The 15142-nt window shown below is 51.9% G+C and overlaps 1 protein-coding gene across 4 annotated transcripts in view; it reads right to left on the bottom strand.

Annotated features, from left to right (window-relative positions):
* The window catches only part of HACD4 (3-hydroxyacyl-CoA dehydratase 4), a 335173-nt gene that overhangs the window by 74506 nt on the left and 245525 nt on the right, over window positions 1-15142 (bottom strand). The gene's annotated exons all lie outside the window — the stretch shown is intronic.

The raw sequence follows: 15142 nt of genomic DNA, 5'->3' as shown, positions 1-15142 counted from the left end.
AAACACTTGTGTATATGCGCGTTATAAATGCCATATCATATCATATCATCTCCTACAGTGTCCCACAAGGTTCTTTCCTATCACTTACATTGTACAATATGTACACAAAGCCACTCTTCGACCATCCGGATACCATGAATATCCCATACACAAACTTTGCAGATGATACGCAAGTACTCATCAAACTCACTGGCAATCACGAATCACTCAGCCAACATTAATCATATTTACAATTTCTCTTGCATTGTAGGCATTTGATAACCAGTGGATTCATGATCTGCTAGGTCACTAGTATTCACCCTCTGGGAGCTTGCACTAGCTTGCATATTTAATACAGATTTGCTCAACGTACTAATGGCCTCCAAGCAAACATCCAGTCTCGCTGCATCTCTCTCACTTCTGTCCAAAGAAGGTCTAAGGGCATCGTTTAGTTCCAGATATGCAGCAGTGAGCCTGTTCATATACTTAGCAAGGTGTGATATACTGTCCGTATTCATGCTTGTGTGCTGACCCTCACTCCAACAGACTCCATATTGCCACCAAGAATGTCAGAGGCCGTACAATTCTGTGCACTGGAGGGCCCAGGATGAAAGGCCGGAGGCGAGCCTGCCACACTCCACAGGTCCCCCTCCAATGGAGCCGCTATAGATTTTAGGGTGCAGTCAGCAGCTCTTTGCATTTTGTAGTTTCTCCCAACCTCTTCCCACTGACATGGCAAGCATTGGTCACCAAGGGGTCTTTAATGATCGCTGGGATTATCGCGAGCTCCTTAAAATGATCCACTCCATATCTGCTTCTGGCAGGACTGCTGGAAGCACCCACCTCAGTGTCAGATGAACTATCCAACTCCAAGTCTGATTCCAGCTCAGAGTTACGAATTAATGCACACGAGTCCAAAGAACATTGGTCAGTACAGAAAGGAGCATTATCCGGCAACTTCGTCTTGTCTCCCTTTGTTTGGGGTTGGAGACATGTCTCTTCAGAGCACCAGCCAACAGAATGCTCCAGTGCTGTCAGGATTGTTCTGTCCGATGAGCCAGCCAACTTAGTTGGGTTATTGTACCCACTTAACAAGGGTGGGGACAGAGTGGGGGCTGGGCCCATGCCCTGCACAAGGTTGGGTTTAGATACACACCTGGGAGCTACGTCAATACCTCCAGAACATAGGCCTGCCAGGACCCTTCCCAGGTCGCTCGCAGGGGAAGATGTCAATAATTCTTTCATTGTTGACTGAATCGCCACCCTTCCAAACGGTTCCTTCTCAGCTGGAGCAGCTCCCAACAACGGGGTAGAAACTTCCTCATCATCGCCGCCATCTGATGTTAGGTTTACCAATTCATTCAATTAATTCAGCTCAATTCCCCCAACCACTCCCCCAATTACAGGGGCTGCTTTCATGGCCTTCGTGCTGTGTGCCACCCAGTTTATGGTGGCTTGCCTGGTTGGGTTAGGTGCTTCAGTGTCTTCACACTGAGGTATTTAGTGACCACCCCCTTCTTGCTGGTTGCTTTCCTGACTCTAGGTTTTGCCACCATAATGAGAAGGAAGTACCAAAGTCAATACCAATTCCAGCAAAAAAAGGGGTGCTTTCGGAGCAGAGCCTAGGGCCGCTGGCTGTTAGCTGCCTGTCAGTACTGTACTGCCTGTACGAGTGGGCCAAGCAGGCTCTGTTGGTGATCGGAACTGAGACTGAGAGCGGTAGACCGGTAGCACCAGCTTTTTCAAAAACTCACTGCAAGGTGCAGATTGCACTTGTTGCAGCGTGCTCAGAAAAAGCCTATGGGCCTCATTACGACCCAGGCGGTAAGGGGTTTACGGCGCCGTAAACAGCGCCGACCCTTACCGCCTGAGTACGAGGTCCCTTAGCGCCATGGCGACTTTAACACCTGCTTTTAGCAGGTGTTAAAATCCATGGCGCTAAGGGACCAAGGAGTTAATTACGCCACCGTAATTTACGGTGGCGTAATTAACGCCTTCCCCACTCCCATTATGCCCTATGGGGCAAAAATGGGAATGGGGAAGGGTAAATGGGGATTGGGGACTTACCGCCCCGCCAAGGTCGGAATGGGGTGGTAAGTCCGCCAACCACCATGGCGTAAACGTAGTTTACGCCATGGTGGTAAAGTCACGGCCCAGGCGGTAACTTACCGCCTGGGTCGTGATGAGGCCCAATGAGCTTACAGGTTACCTATACGCTTGCAGTTTGCAATTTGCCTCAGTTGCCGCTCTCCGATTTCCCTTCCCCGTCTACATGTGTCTTTTTCCGTGAGTTGGGGGGAGTAGCTGTAACGCTCACCTGACTCCCACGGAGGCGCTGGCCTGGTTCGCGCTGCTGTGACCTCTTCTAAGGTGATGCGCAGGGTTCGGAAGACGGACTGGACCGGGCCCCCAAATCTGGCTTGTCTGGCTCGCAGAAGTATCCTTCTGTAGGCGAAAATAGGGGATTAACTGTCTGCGGGGTAATGCAATCAGCCTCCCACTTTCCCCTCTCACCCTCCTCGAAACCCTTCTGTGATTCCTCGTAGCGTCTCGCCTTAGGGTCTGGAAGGACAAGCTCTCCATCCTGCTTCTGATGCAGGGGCGCGTTGGTATCCAGTTACTTCACTGGATTTTCGGATTGGTGAGAACCAAACTTGCTTGGCTTCCAGGTATGTTTTTTGATAAGAGGTTCTACTTGTGTCCATGCATTAATGTACTAATGCTAGTGTCTTTTTCCCCATAGGGGCCGGGATACGGAATGCCGGGGAACAGGCACCGACCCAAGATGAGAGGTGAAATCCTTGCAGAAATCAGGTAAGTCTTTAATAAGCGTTTTTTGGTAATGTCTTTTCATTCGCTCATTAACGCTGATGTCTCTTTTTCCCCTTAGGGGCCGGGGTCCGGAAATGCCAGGATGCGGCGCAGACCCGAATTGAAGAGGGAATGAATCAACAGGTAAGTCTTAACATGGAGATTTAGCTTTCCTTATTCCCTTCTCTCTCTCTCACCTTTTGTTCTGGTCTTTTTCTCCCTAGGCGCTGGGGCGTGACTGCGAATCCGGATGATCGCTGCTGAACATGGAGGCGCCCTGTAAAGGTGAGTGGAATGCGGCGCTGCAGCGATCGATGCGATGAGCTTTTAAATAAAAGTCTTCCTTTTCAGGATTGTCGGCGACATGTCTCCGGGATGCGGATTTAGCAGGTAAGGACTTTTCCTTCTTCTGTTCTCTTCTTCTCTTCCTTTGCAGGTGATCCAGGATGCTGGCAGGCGTGGCAGAAGTCAGGATGCAGGAGCAGACATGGTGAGCGTCCAGCTGCTAGATGCAGAACAACGGGAAGCACGTGTGGCTGTTCGGGTGGGGTTTAAATAGCCTTGGAAGAAGTTCCAGGTATGTATCCTTCCTCCAATCAGGTATGTATCCTTCCCCGACCACGCCCGGATGGTAAATTAGTCCCACAGGTAAAGTAGTTCCTTTCAGGCCTCAAGGAGGCCGGGATCCTGCAGCATGGTCTGCATCAGGTAAGTGCACCCAAGCACTCCCATAATGAGCATGGCGCCTATGGCACCAGGACTGATGTCTTTTATGAGCCTGGCGCCATAGGCGCCAGGACACGACCTACCAAAGGGCCCCTATATGGGGTTGCTGGGTCCTTCCTTGGGGACTGGATGTCCGCTTTCGGGGACGCAGGGCTTGAACCGGCTCCCCGGGAGCGGGCATCATGACAGTAGCCTTTATCAGCTTAGTTACTGGCACCTGCACTGGAGTGTCTTTCCAGACTATGGGCTGAAGACCTGATGGTCTGCTGGGAGTCCGTACAAGAACCCGGCACTCAGGATTGAGGACCTGGGCTCCAGCTCCAGGCTCAGCATGCTCAGGCGCCACATGGAGAGATGGGGGAGTGTGCTTTTGCAAGGAGAGGCTTTGCACATAGGCACAGAGAGAGGATTTTGTGAAGCCAACAGGGATAGTGAATGACAATGAATAGAGGAATAGATGGTGTTTTGCAGGCACTCATTAGAAGGCCATGAAGGAGATATGCTTTGAAATGTCACATTGACACAGAACACGACAAGAACACAGACTTTCAGGCACGTTCATATTTATAGAATGCTGACAGAGAAAGAGACATTCTTAGCTTAGAGAACGATGTAACCATGGAGAATGAGTGCATCATGGATTAGTATAACCAGAGGTGGAGAATAAGGGAGTTTGTTAGTTGCTGTTGGAGATGGGGTTAGATACTGATGGAGTTCGTTCAAGCTAGTTTCTGTTGGAGATGGTGATAGATGGAGTTTTGGATGGAGCTGCTCTATGAGAGATAGATCGAGAGACGTTTGGATGCAGTTCTGAGAATGAGGGAGAGATGTCTTGGTGCAGCAGAATCCGATGGCTTTGGGAGAGAGATCGGAGAGCTTGGCAGAGCTTAGCAGAGGCAGTTTGAGTGACCAGATCTTGAGGGGCCTGCCACTGACTGACTGATTGTAGAGTAGCGGCAGAGGAGAGACTTGACAAAGACAGTGCGGGAGACAGAGAGGCACATGCAAATGGGAAGTATGGTTTATGGCCTAAACTGATTGATTAGAACAGACTCACATAAAGAGCTTTGGGTTTGGGAGAAGGGGAAATCAGACAGGGTTTGTCTTAGATAGAGAGTGTGAAGTATGGTGTGGATTGGAGAGGATTGATCCTGCATGAACGGGAGGATTGCTGGATGTTTGTCGCTTGCATTAGACTTCATTAGAATCACAGGCTTGCATTAGAAACCTGTAAGGCTTATAGTTATTGCATGGTAGATTTGCACCAGAAGCATAAAAGGTGCAAAGTTGAGATTTGCATAGTTTATGCAATGCTTGCATCATTATCATGCTTTGTTGTGCATAAATAAATGTATTCTATTGTTATAATTGAATCGATTCATGTGTTTTCTTTGTGTCTTGTGTTTTGTGTCCATAGGAGTAAGATAGGTGTATGTTGTTAGAAGTAAAATAGGAGTAACACAGTGCACATAGGCCCTGAGATACAGCCACCAAAGATGGCAAGAGGAAATGCCCTAGTGAGCATGCCCGATTTCTCGTTCGTGTTAAGCCGCACGGCAGTGCTAAGAGCCGTTTCGACATAGAATTCATCTATATACACTAACTCTAAATTCTTCATAAATTGCAAACACAAGTCATATTTTTATACCAAAGCTAAAATACACAAACCTTACATGGTAGTCGGTTATTGCACAGAGATTTACAGGCCGTACAAGGATTTCCTTCTCTATGCATGACCATAAATTCAATAATGCTAACATCAAAGATAGGCTGGTACAATCGAAGCATCTTGCCCAAAAGGCGTCTCCGAGTAATGCTTTGCTATTATCTACAAATCTAGCTAAATATCTTTCATATAAATCGGCAAATTTCAGACATTGGCCCTCATTACGAGGTTGGAGGTAACCATGCCGCAATTAGCGGCATGGTTGCCTCCTTACCGCATACCGGGCCCGGGTTCCTCAAATGAGAACTTACCGGGCCATCCCAAACTTGGAGGACCCGGTAATTCCTCCTCCGAGGGACCCGGACCTGGTCCATCCCCATTCCCATCCGAGCCCCCATAGGGCTCAATGGGATTGGGGAAGGAGCTAACAGGCCGGTTCATAACGGGCCCGTTGTTAGCTCCCTGGTCTCCTCCCGGGACCCGGTAAGGACGCCTGGTTTTACCAGGCGCCCTTTGCGGGTCCCGCGAGGAGACCTCGTAATAAGGCGGAATGGGTTTACCGGCACCATTACCGGTGCTGGTGAACCCATTCCGCCAACCTTGTTATGAGGGCCATTTTGTCAGCATATACCTGTTGGTTTCGATAGTATCTCTATGGTTATATAATCGGCAGAAGCGCTTGGATTTGGGGATACCCAACCATCTACCTATCACCGCCAGGGTTGGAAGTTGGCTAAGCCGCATTAATAGAATTATTCAACAATGTTTAGGGGACGGATGTATTACTAAGTACTTAGATGGGGTGAGGAATCTCCTGTGTAACCATATAAACTCACTATAGCTCTTTAGGCTATGTAAGCACTCCTGCGTTTTTATCCAGTCCCACATCCGAACTTTTGATCTGAGATCTTTTAACAGTCTGCAGTATCCATGATCCCATTCTGGTTGCCAATCGATTTCCTTAATGAAGCTTTCACATTGCCTTTTAAATGTTCTCAAGGCATAATTTGTATCATCCCGCATGTCATCGCCTAATATACCCCTACATGTTCTGCTGTCCTGCCTCCAGTGCACACCATGTGTGCCTCCCCCTTGGTCTTTCGGAAATGCAAGATATGCTGAAACTGCCACAGTCCTAATGTCCAGATGGCTAATGGAGGTGAGCCACAATTTTCTAAGGATCATTTCATGGGTGAGGAATATTTCCTTTTGCAGTACGTACGCTGTCTGGAACCAGATACAGCACCTCGTGGCAACCATGAATCAGCCTAGCCCTCTTTGCTAGGATGTCTTTGCTTGTAAAGGTGAGGAAGATTTGGTTCAAGCACCATAACCTGTAACTTAATGCCTCTGTTTTCACCTATCGGGGAACTTCCTCTGCAGTGGGCCTGTTTGTAAAATTAAGTTAGCCTTGTTCACCCCCTTATAAAATCCTGACAAGGTAAGTCTCATCAAGAACTCCGGATATGTGAATCCAATGGCAGCCACCAGCGGCACCTTCGCTTCAAGAACCCGTTAGGCCCTGAACATGTGAATGGCTTGACCTGTAGGTATGATTTTTGTCTGCTGTTATTTGTCTTGTACCCACTGGGTTGGTAATAGTAGCTGTAATTCTCTGATCATAATTCTTCACCGCAGAATCATGAGCATTCTGGACTTCGGAGAAATCTATGGAACCAGTAGGCTGACGGACCTTGAAGTGGAACATGCGTTCCTGAAGTGCTCCCCCCTGTTCAGAGAGAAATAAGGCCATTCTGAAGACGAGAGCCCCAGAAAAGTGAGCACTTGTGGGAATTTAAAATGTGAATTTGGTTTATTCGTGAAGGCCTGCAACACATGCAAGGGCCCCCAAGACAGCTGCTGACTGCACAATATAGAGCTATAGCAAAGGTCCAAGTAGGAAAAGTGACCCAACTCCTGCCCCAGTGATATGCTGCCACTAGTGTACAGTTTGGGTGAGGTGTGTGCAAAATAACGAAACTAAGGTGTGAGTCATGCAAAGGATGAGAAAAAGGAAGCATTTGGGGCACATCACACCATACTTGAGTGTTGAGAGGATAGCTCAGGGGCAACACACTCTTCTTGGGAGCAAGACCATGCTGAGCAGCAGGGGTTCACTGCCCGGTCCCGCACTTTCAGGATGGACTCGGGCAATATAAAAACCAAATGTCTTTCTTTTTATTGTGTGAGTTTTTGTCCTCACTATTGTATAGTTGAAGGGAGGAGTAGAGGGGATTTTTAGTGTCCCCCACCAGGGACTGCAGTATACGGTGGCACCATTTGGTAGGTGGACCACGGGCCTCATTACAAGTAAGGAGGTAGCCATGCCGCTTTTAGCGGCATGGCTACCCCCATACCAGGTACCGGGTCCGGGTTCCCTGAATGGGGAAAAACCGGCCATTCCGACATTGGAAGGCACGTTATTTCCCCATTCAAGGAACCCGGACCCGGTACATCCCCATTTGTGCCCCAATAGGGCTCAATGGGAATGGGGAGGATGCTAACAACGGGTCCGTTAATGACGGGCCCATTGTTAGCATCCTGGTCTGCTCGCGGGACCCGCTAAGGAGACTGGTTTTAACAGGCGTCCTTAGCGGGACCCGCGAACAGACCTCGTAATGAGGCGGTAGGGGTTAACGGTGCCGGCAACTCTACCGGCACCGTTAACCCCTTAACACATTCCTCATAATGAGGCCCCATGTCTGTTATTCGCAGGGCCTGATGACGTTCTGTCAGAATGGCTTCATTTGGTCGTTGCATGTCCACACATAGCCTGATGTCTTGCGAGTCTCTTTTGGGAACTGGGACAATTGGGGAAACCCATGGAGTGGGCCCCTTCGCTGGTTTCGATGATGTCTGCAACCAACAGTTTGTGCAGCTCTTCCTCCACTTGCCTCTAGATGTTCACTGGATGCCGCTGTAGTGTTGGGCTACGGGAGGTACCTGTGTGTCTATGTGTAGTCTGATCTACTGATTTTTTAGCTTGCCCAGTCCTTTGAATAGGGTGGTAAGAGTTGTTCAATTTTGGCCGATGGGTCGATGTATTTGTGGGCCATGAGCCGGTAAAGAATGTGTATAAAACCCATGTCTATTGCTGCCTTGAAGCTTAATATGCATCCGCTGTCTGTCGCGGCTTCCAGCACGTGCATCAGTATCCTTTTTTCCTGAGTTTTGTATTTATAATGCGCCATGAAGTATCCTGTACATGGCAACATAGTCTTTGACCCATAGTGATAAATGTTCACATCCGCGGGTGGGAGTCGTGGAGCCTGTGGGAGGCTGTTGTACACTTCCTCGCTGATAACATTTACCGTGGCTCCTGTGTTGACTAGAAATTCAGCTGCCTTGTTGTTCACCTGGAGGAGTAGAATTGGACTTTGTTCAGTCACTGTGGGGTTCCCCAAGTACATACAGGTAGCCCTTTCATTTGGATTCCTCACAACGAGGTTCTCTCCTCCTTGAGTCATCTTCTGATGACGTACTGGATCGGCTGTCTGTCTGTGATTGTTTTTCCAGGTAACATACGTACTGTCTGGGTCGCCCCTTTGGGCCTGGAGCTTGCTTTCTTGCTCGAGGGCCATTCTGCTGGCATTCTTTCTGGTGACCATCCCTCTAACCCTCTCTCTCTCTGTCCCCGATGAGGTGGCTCATAGTATTGATATGATATGATATGGCATTTATAACGCGTCTATACACAAGTGTTTCAAGGCGCGACGAGGCAAGGGAGGGGAACAGAGGGAGGACGGACAATGATCCTACTAGGCCAGGTGTCATTCGAATCGCGCAAGTGCATGGGAAGGGGGGGAGAGGGAAGAGCGGGGGGGAGGGACAGTGCAGTACATGTGATAAAAGAATAATAATAAGTTGAGGTACGGCCAGCAGGTGGCAAGTGCAAGGGTAAGTGCAGACATCAGTGTAAGTGTTGGTAGTGGGACTGTAGGGATGCAGAAAACAGTCCCCAAGAGAGGGGGGTGCCAGGACGGCAGTGCTGGTGTATGACTGGAGGGTGAGGGGACCTGGGCCCGAGATCATAGGGTGGCCAGGTAACCAGTCCAGTTTAAGTTTCAGCCAGGAAGTCAACAGGGGAGAGGAGGAGAAAAAGGAGAAGCAAAGAGAAAGGTTTTGAGGTGTTTCCGGAACCGGAGGTGGTTCTCCTCAAGTTTCAGGGAGGCTGTTCCAGAGGGAGGCCCCAGGCGAAGAAAGAGAATGGCATGGGGAATTACCGCCCCGCCAACCTCAGAATGGGGCGGTAATTCCCCATTCCGCCATGGCGGAGTCGGTAACTTACCGGCATGGACCATGGTGCTATTAGCACCATGGTCCAACGCCAGGGTCGTAATGAGGGCCAGTGACTTTATTGTACGTTACTGTTACTCCAACTGACTAACCCACCCTCAACTTCTGCCTCCCACCCTTCCTCGTCGTCACTTCCCTTAACACGTGACTCGGCCGAGGCCAACAACATTACAGGATTGTTCACACCATTTTCTGTAAAAAAGAATGGGAGAAGAAAGTGGTGTTCTGTCACTTCTGTTTTTTCAAGTACAGACGGAACAATGCAACATTCCAAAATGAATTTTCAATCCTCTGGTCCCTAAAAGCATTCATCTCCGTCCATATGTGATTTTGATGCAGACAGGTGCTCAACAGATTTCTATGGCATCTGCCAGCTTTTTGGACCTGCAAAAAGCAAGCACATTTCATAGAAATCCACGTAAATGCCTCCCACCATACACATACATGTAGGGATGCGTTTATGCTTGTGTTCTCCAGCATGGGGTCTGGCATGGATTCACATACTCATGAATAGTCCCCGTCGTCAGGCTGGGAATCCTCGGTAAAGAAAAAATCAGTATCAGTTTCGTTTCTGAACTGTCTTTCTTAGTAGTAACCAATCACTGGTCTCTGGGTCATACTGCCCCAACCAATGACTGCTCTCTCCCTAAGTCCCTCCCCTGGCAGCCATCCTCAGAATTTTACCGCACTTTCAAGTGTTGGGAGTCCTCGTGCTATAGCTCTTGAGCTTTTAGTGCATTTTCGCGCTTTTTTCAAAGAGATTTTCTCATTTTTTGGTTAAATCGAGCCTCAAGCTCCACCGTTCTACTTCCGATCACCGGGGACCCGTTTCGGAATTTTCTACGCCCCTTAAGGGTGAAGTTTTCATCGAGTTACGCTTCTAGGAGGATTCCAGAAGATCTGAGGCCTACCATGGACATGGCCCAGGACAAGGGAAGCTCGATGCCCGGATCCAAGCTGTTCAGGAACTGCCCTGGATGCGGGTTACAGAATGTTTTCAAGGAGGATGAGCATTCGAGATGTCTCTACTGCCTTCATGAGGACAAGACGCACGTGGAGAAGGACTGTACGTTCTGCAAGAACCTATCGGAACGGAGCATGAGGGATCGTCGTACCCGCCTCACCAGCTGGCTGGAGAAGGGCCCAGCAGGTGAGAAGAAGAAAAGGTCTGAGCGTTCTTCTAAGTCCTGTGAGGGCGCCCCAGCGATGGGGGCCCAACAGAAGGCTAAGCATCGCAAGTCCGCGGGCACCGGGAGCGCCGAACGGTCGGGCTCTTTGGCTGCCAGGCAGGCACGCCTTCCCCGGCACCATCAACCAAGAGCCAACGCTCTGGTTCGGGGAAGAGGAAATCCGAGTAACCGGGTAAGCTTCTGGAGAGGCCCCGGTCGATCTCGAAGGATTCAGCCGAGGGGGAGCGAGGCGGTAACCCTCCCCCCAAGGTGAAGGCCTCAAGTGTGCCCAAGGTGGTGAAGGCCTTGATTCACCCGGCTAAGGCCTCTATCGAGGGAGTTGCAGCGACCCTGGCGAAGCCTGTGGAGGCTACACCAGTGGAGGCGACCTCAGGGCCCAGAGTTTCCCTGCCACCGCAGAGGGAATCCTCTTTCCAGCCCATCGACAAGACCCCCGTGAAGACCCCGGTGGAAAAAGAGTGGGGGGCTGGTGGCCATTATGGACACGGATTCAGCCTCTGAGGAGGTTCGAGAAGGTACCATCCCACGGGAGGGATCCCGAAGAGGTGGTCGAAGAAAGCGGCGGTGGCGCCGACGAGGCCCCAGTGGAGGAGCAGCCTTCCCTCCCGTCACAGCCATTGCCCGAGCTTCAGGACAACTCGGCGGCCATTTTGATGGCAATCCAAACCTTATGCACAGAGATAAGGACGAGATTACCATGAACCCCGGCGGACGGTCCAGAACCGGGCCCGTCGGGAAGCCCTCCGAACAAGAGGAAGAGAGTTCATCCCTCCCCGCCCTTCATGCCCCCATGGCCCGTGGAGCCCTCCTCCCCCTCACCGGACCCCAGGGATGACACGGCGACAGATCCGACGACGGGGACGGATGATGACGGTGGTGACGACAGGACAGACCTTCCATCACCACTCCCTCGGGCTTCCACGCCCAACGAAATTGGCTCCTTTCACGCCATGATCGCCAGGGCATCTGAGCTCTTCCAGCTCTGCCCCGAGGAACAGAAGAAGGAGGGTTTCCTCTATCAACGGCGAGAGGCCAAGAGAAAGACGGTCCTCACGGTACCGTTACTCGACGATATCTGGGACGAGGGACTTGCGATCCCGAAGAACCCGTCCACGATGCCTGCCAAGAGGGACAGGCACGAGAAGAAGTACCGGGACCCGACACAGCCCCTTTGTGCCTCAGGGCTCAACCTATGCCGGATTCGGTCGTCTCAGCGGCAGCCAAGAAGAAGGTGGTGGGGGCAACAGCCTCAACCTCTACTTCCCCACCTGACGGCGAGGGTAAGAAATTGGACGCCATGGGGCGACGGGTCATCTCGTCGGTGGCGAAGACAATTAAGGCAGCCAACGCCTTTGCGATTGTGGCCCGTTTACGACAGGGAGCTCTGGTACAAGTTAGCTCCCCTACTGGACTTCCTACCAGAGGACAAGAGGGCAGAGGCCCTGGAGATTCTGCAAGAAGGTGAGGTGTCGTCAGACCACGCCATAACGGTGGCAACGGACATTGCCGACACCGGTTTTCGCCAGTTAGGCAACAGTGTTTGCATTCGACGACATGGCTGGCTCAAGGCGACAGACTTCCGTCAGGACGTGCAGACCAGGGTTTTGGACATGCCGTTCGACGACAACAACCTGTTTGGGAAAATGGTGGATGAGTCGCTACAGGCCATCAAGTCCAACACAGAGACGGCCCGAAGCACCCCGGTGGGAGGCCGGCTGGCGAAGTCCTTCAGCGTGTGGGAGTCCATCTCCACCGACCGTTGGGTGCTGGATGCCCTGGCCCACGGGCACACTCTTGAATTCCAAAAGAAGTGTCCCCGCATTCCTCCCGTGGCCAGGAAAGAAAATCACGTCCCTCAACTGCTGTTGGAGGGAATGGCGATACTCAAGAAAGGTGCCATTGAGCTCGTCCCCAAGAGGCTCCGGGGCTCCGGAGTATACTCAAGATACTTCCTCGCCAGAAAGAAGACAGGCGCTTGGCGCCTCATCCTGGACCTACGTCGGTTAAACAAATACATTAAGGCACAGAAGTTCAGGATGGTCACTCTCGAGCACGTGCTGGGACAGCTGGAGGAGGGTGACTTCCTATCGTCGTTGGACTTGGAGGATGCTTACTTCCACATCCCCATCCTAAAAGGACACCAAAGGTTCCTCAGATTCGTAGTCCAAGGACGCCACTACCAATTCGGAGCTCTGCACCCAGGGTGTTCACCAAGTGCCTAGCACCAGTGGCGGCGCGGTTGCGCCTGCAGGGGATCCACGTCTACCCCTACCTGAACGACTGGCTCATCCGTGCAAGGACAAGAGAACTCGCCGTCGAGCACATGGCGGAGACCGTCTGCTTACTCACGGAGCTGGGGTTCTCCATCAACTACCCGATATCCCATTTGGTTCCGTCGCAGGTGGCACTGTTTCTGGGAGCGAAGCTCGATACAGTGGAACGATTGGCGTCTCGATCGGAGGAAAGGACGAAGGCCATCTTAGGCAAGGTGCAGCGCCTGCTAGCCAGGGTGAGATCCATCAAGTCCCTCCTTGGTATGATGTCCTCATGATGTCCTCATGCATCTATCTAGTGCTCCTGTGCAGGCTACGGATGCGTCCTCTAAAGGAGTTCCTCGACGCCCGCTGGATGCAAGCGGCAGGCAGCTTCGAAGACAAGATCCCGCTCAACGAAGTTTTCCGTTGGGCGATCCAGTGGTGGGGCACCCGTGCACACCTCACGGCGGGTACAGACTTCCAGACCCCGGCACATCAGGAGACGGTGACGACGGATGCCTCCCTGGAAGGATGGGGTGCACACACCGGAGATCTCCACGCAAGAGGCCTTTGGCTCCCGCAGGAGAGGTCTCTCCATATCAACATCTTGGAGCTCCACGCCATGTTCTGGGCGCTCAAGTCGTTCCTCCCGTCCCTCAAGGGCAAGGTCGTGAGGATCTTCACTGACAACACCACCACGATGTTCTACATCCGGAAGCAGGGAGGCACCAGATCCCCAGCCCTATCCAAGGAGGCCCAGGATCTGTCGCACTGGGCCATCGCCCAGGGGATGTTTCTGGTTCCCTTCCATCTGGCAGTGGATCGGCTCTTCCAACGATGGGGCGAACCCCAGATCGACCTGTTTGCGACGGCAACGAACTCCAAGTGCCAGAGGTTCGCCAGCAGGTTCCCCCAGCCGAGGAGCATGGCCGATGCTTTCTCGTTCCCCTGAGACGGCCTGTTCCTATATGCGTTTCCTCCATTGCCGCTGCTGCTTCGACTCATCAGCCAGCTCAAGAGGTCCCAGTGCAGGATGATCCTCGTCGCACCGGCGTGGCCGAGACAGATCTGGTTCCCGGACCTTCTGGACCTCTCAGTGTCCACACCAGTCAAGCTGTCGACGGACGCAGATCTTCTCTCCAGAGAGGGAGGCGCCATTCTTCATCACGACCCGGAGTCGCTGAACTTGCAGGCCTGGCTCCTGCAGCACTAGAGTTTGGAGGGTACGATATCCCGGCTGACTGCAGAGAGGTTCTTGCAAAGGCCAGGGCGTCCTCAACTCTCAAGTGCTACGAACATAAGTGGAAGAGGTTCTCTGTCTGGTGCCGTGCACAGAAGATCAACCCTCTACGGATTACGGCACCTCAAGTGCTACCATACCTACTGTCGCTGACCAAAGCTGGACTAGCTCACGCTTCCATCAAGATACATCTGGCAGCGATCTCCCGATACACCAGAACTGCAGGACGGCCGTCCTTGTGGTCTCATCGACTGGTGAAGGAATTTATGAAGGGACTGTTCCGATCGTTCCCGCCGGTGAAGGCTCCAGCCCTGGCGTGGGAGCTCAACGTGGTGCTGACCAGGCTCATGGGGCCACCATTCAAGCTTTTGCATTCGGCTCCGTTGAAGTTCCTGTCGTGGAAGACAGCGTTCCTTGTGGCCATCACCTCCGCACGACGCGTGGGAGAGATTCAGGCCCTATCCTGCAAGTCTCCATGCTGGACTTTTCACGATACGAGGGTGGTGCTGAGGACGCACCCCTCTTTCATGCCCAAGGTGCCGTCGGACTTCCATCTTAATGAGCCCTTGGTATTGCCAGTTTTCTTTCCGTAGCCTTCGTCGCCAGCCGAGAGGACTTTGCACTCGCTGGATGTAGCTAGAGCGCTTAAGTTCTACGTGGACCGAACGAAGAGTTTTCGGAAGACGTCACAGCTGTTTGTGAACTTTGGACCTGTGAACCAAGGGAAGGCTCTCTCGAAGGCTTCCATTTCCAGATGGCTCTCCGGCTGCATCATGCACTGTCATCGGTTGGTCAACCGACCGTTGCCCGGCCGTCCGAGAGCCCATTCGACCAGAGCGATCGCTGCTACTACGACATTCTTGTCTGGTGTGCCCCTGCTGGACATCTGCAGGGCTGCTACGTGGAGGTCGACTCATACCTTCACAAGATTCTACTGCGTCGACCGGGATTCCAGGGAGGAGTCCAGAGTCGGCCAAGC

Source organism: Ambystoma mexicanum, chromosome 6q (assembly GCF_040938575.1).
Source record: "Ambystoma mexicanum isolate Mex_15411 chromosome 6q, UKY_AmexF1_1, whole genome shotgun sequence".
NCBI classification, from domain to species: domain Eukaryota; kingdom Metazoa; phylum Chordata; class Amphibia; order Caudata; family Ambystomatidae; genus Ambystoma; species Ambystoma mexicanum.
The sequence above is the reverse complement of the archived record's forward strand: the minus strand, read 5'-3'. Positions and strand labels throughout refer to the sequence as shown.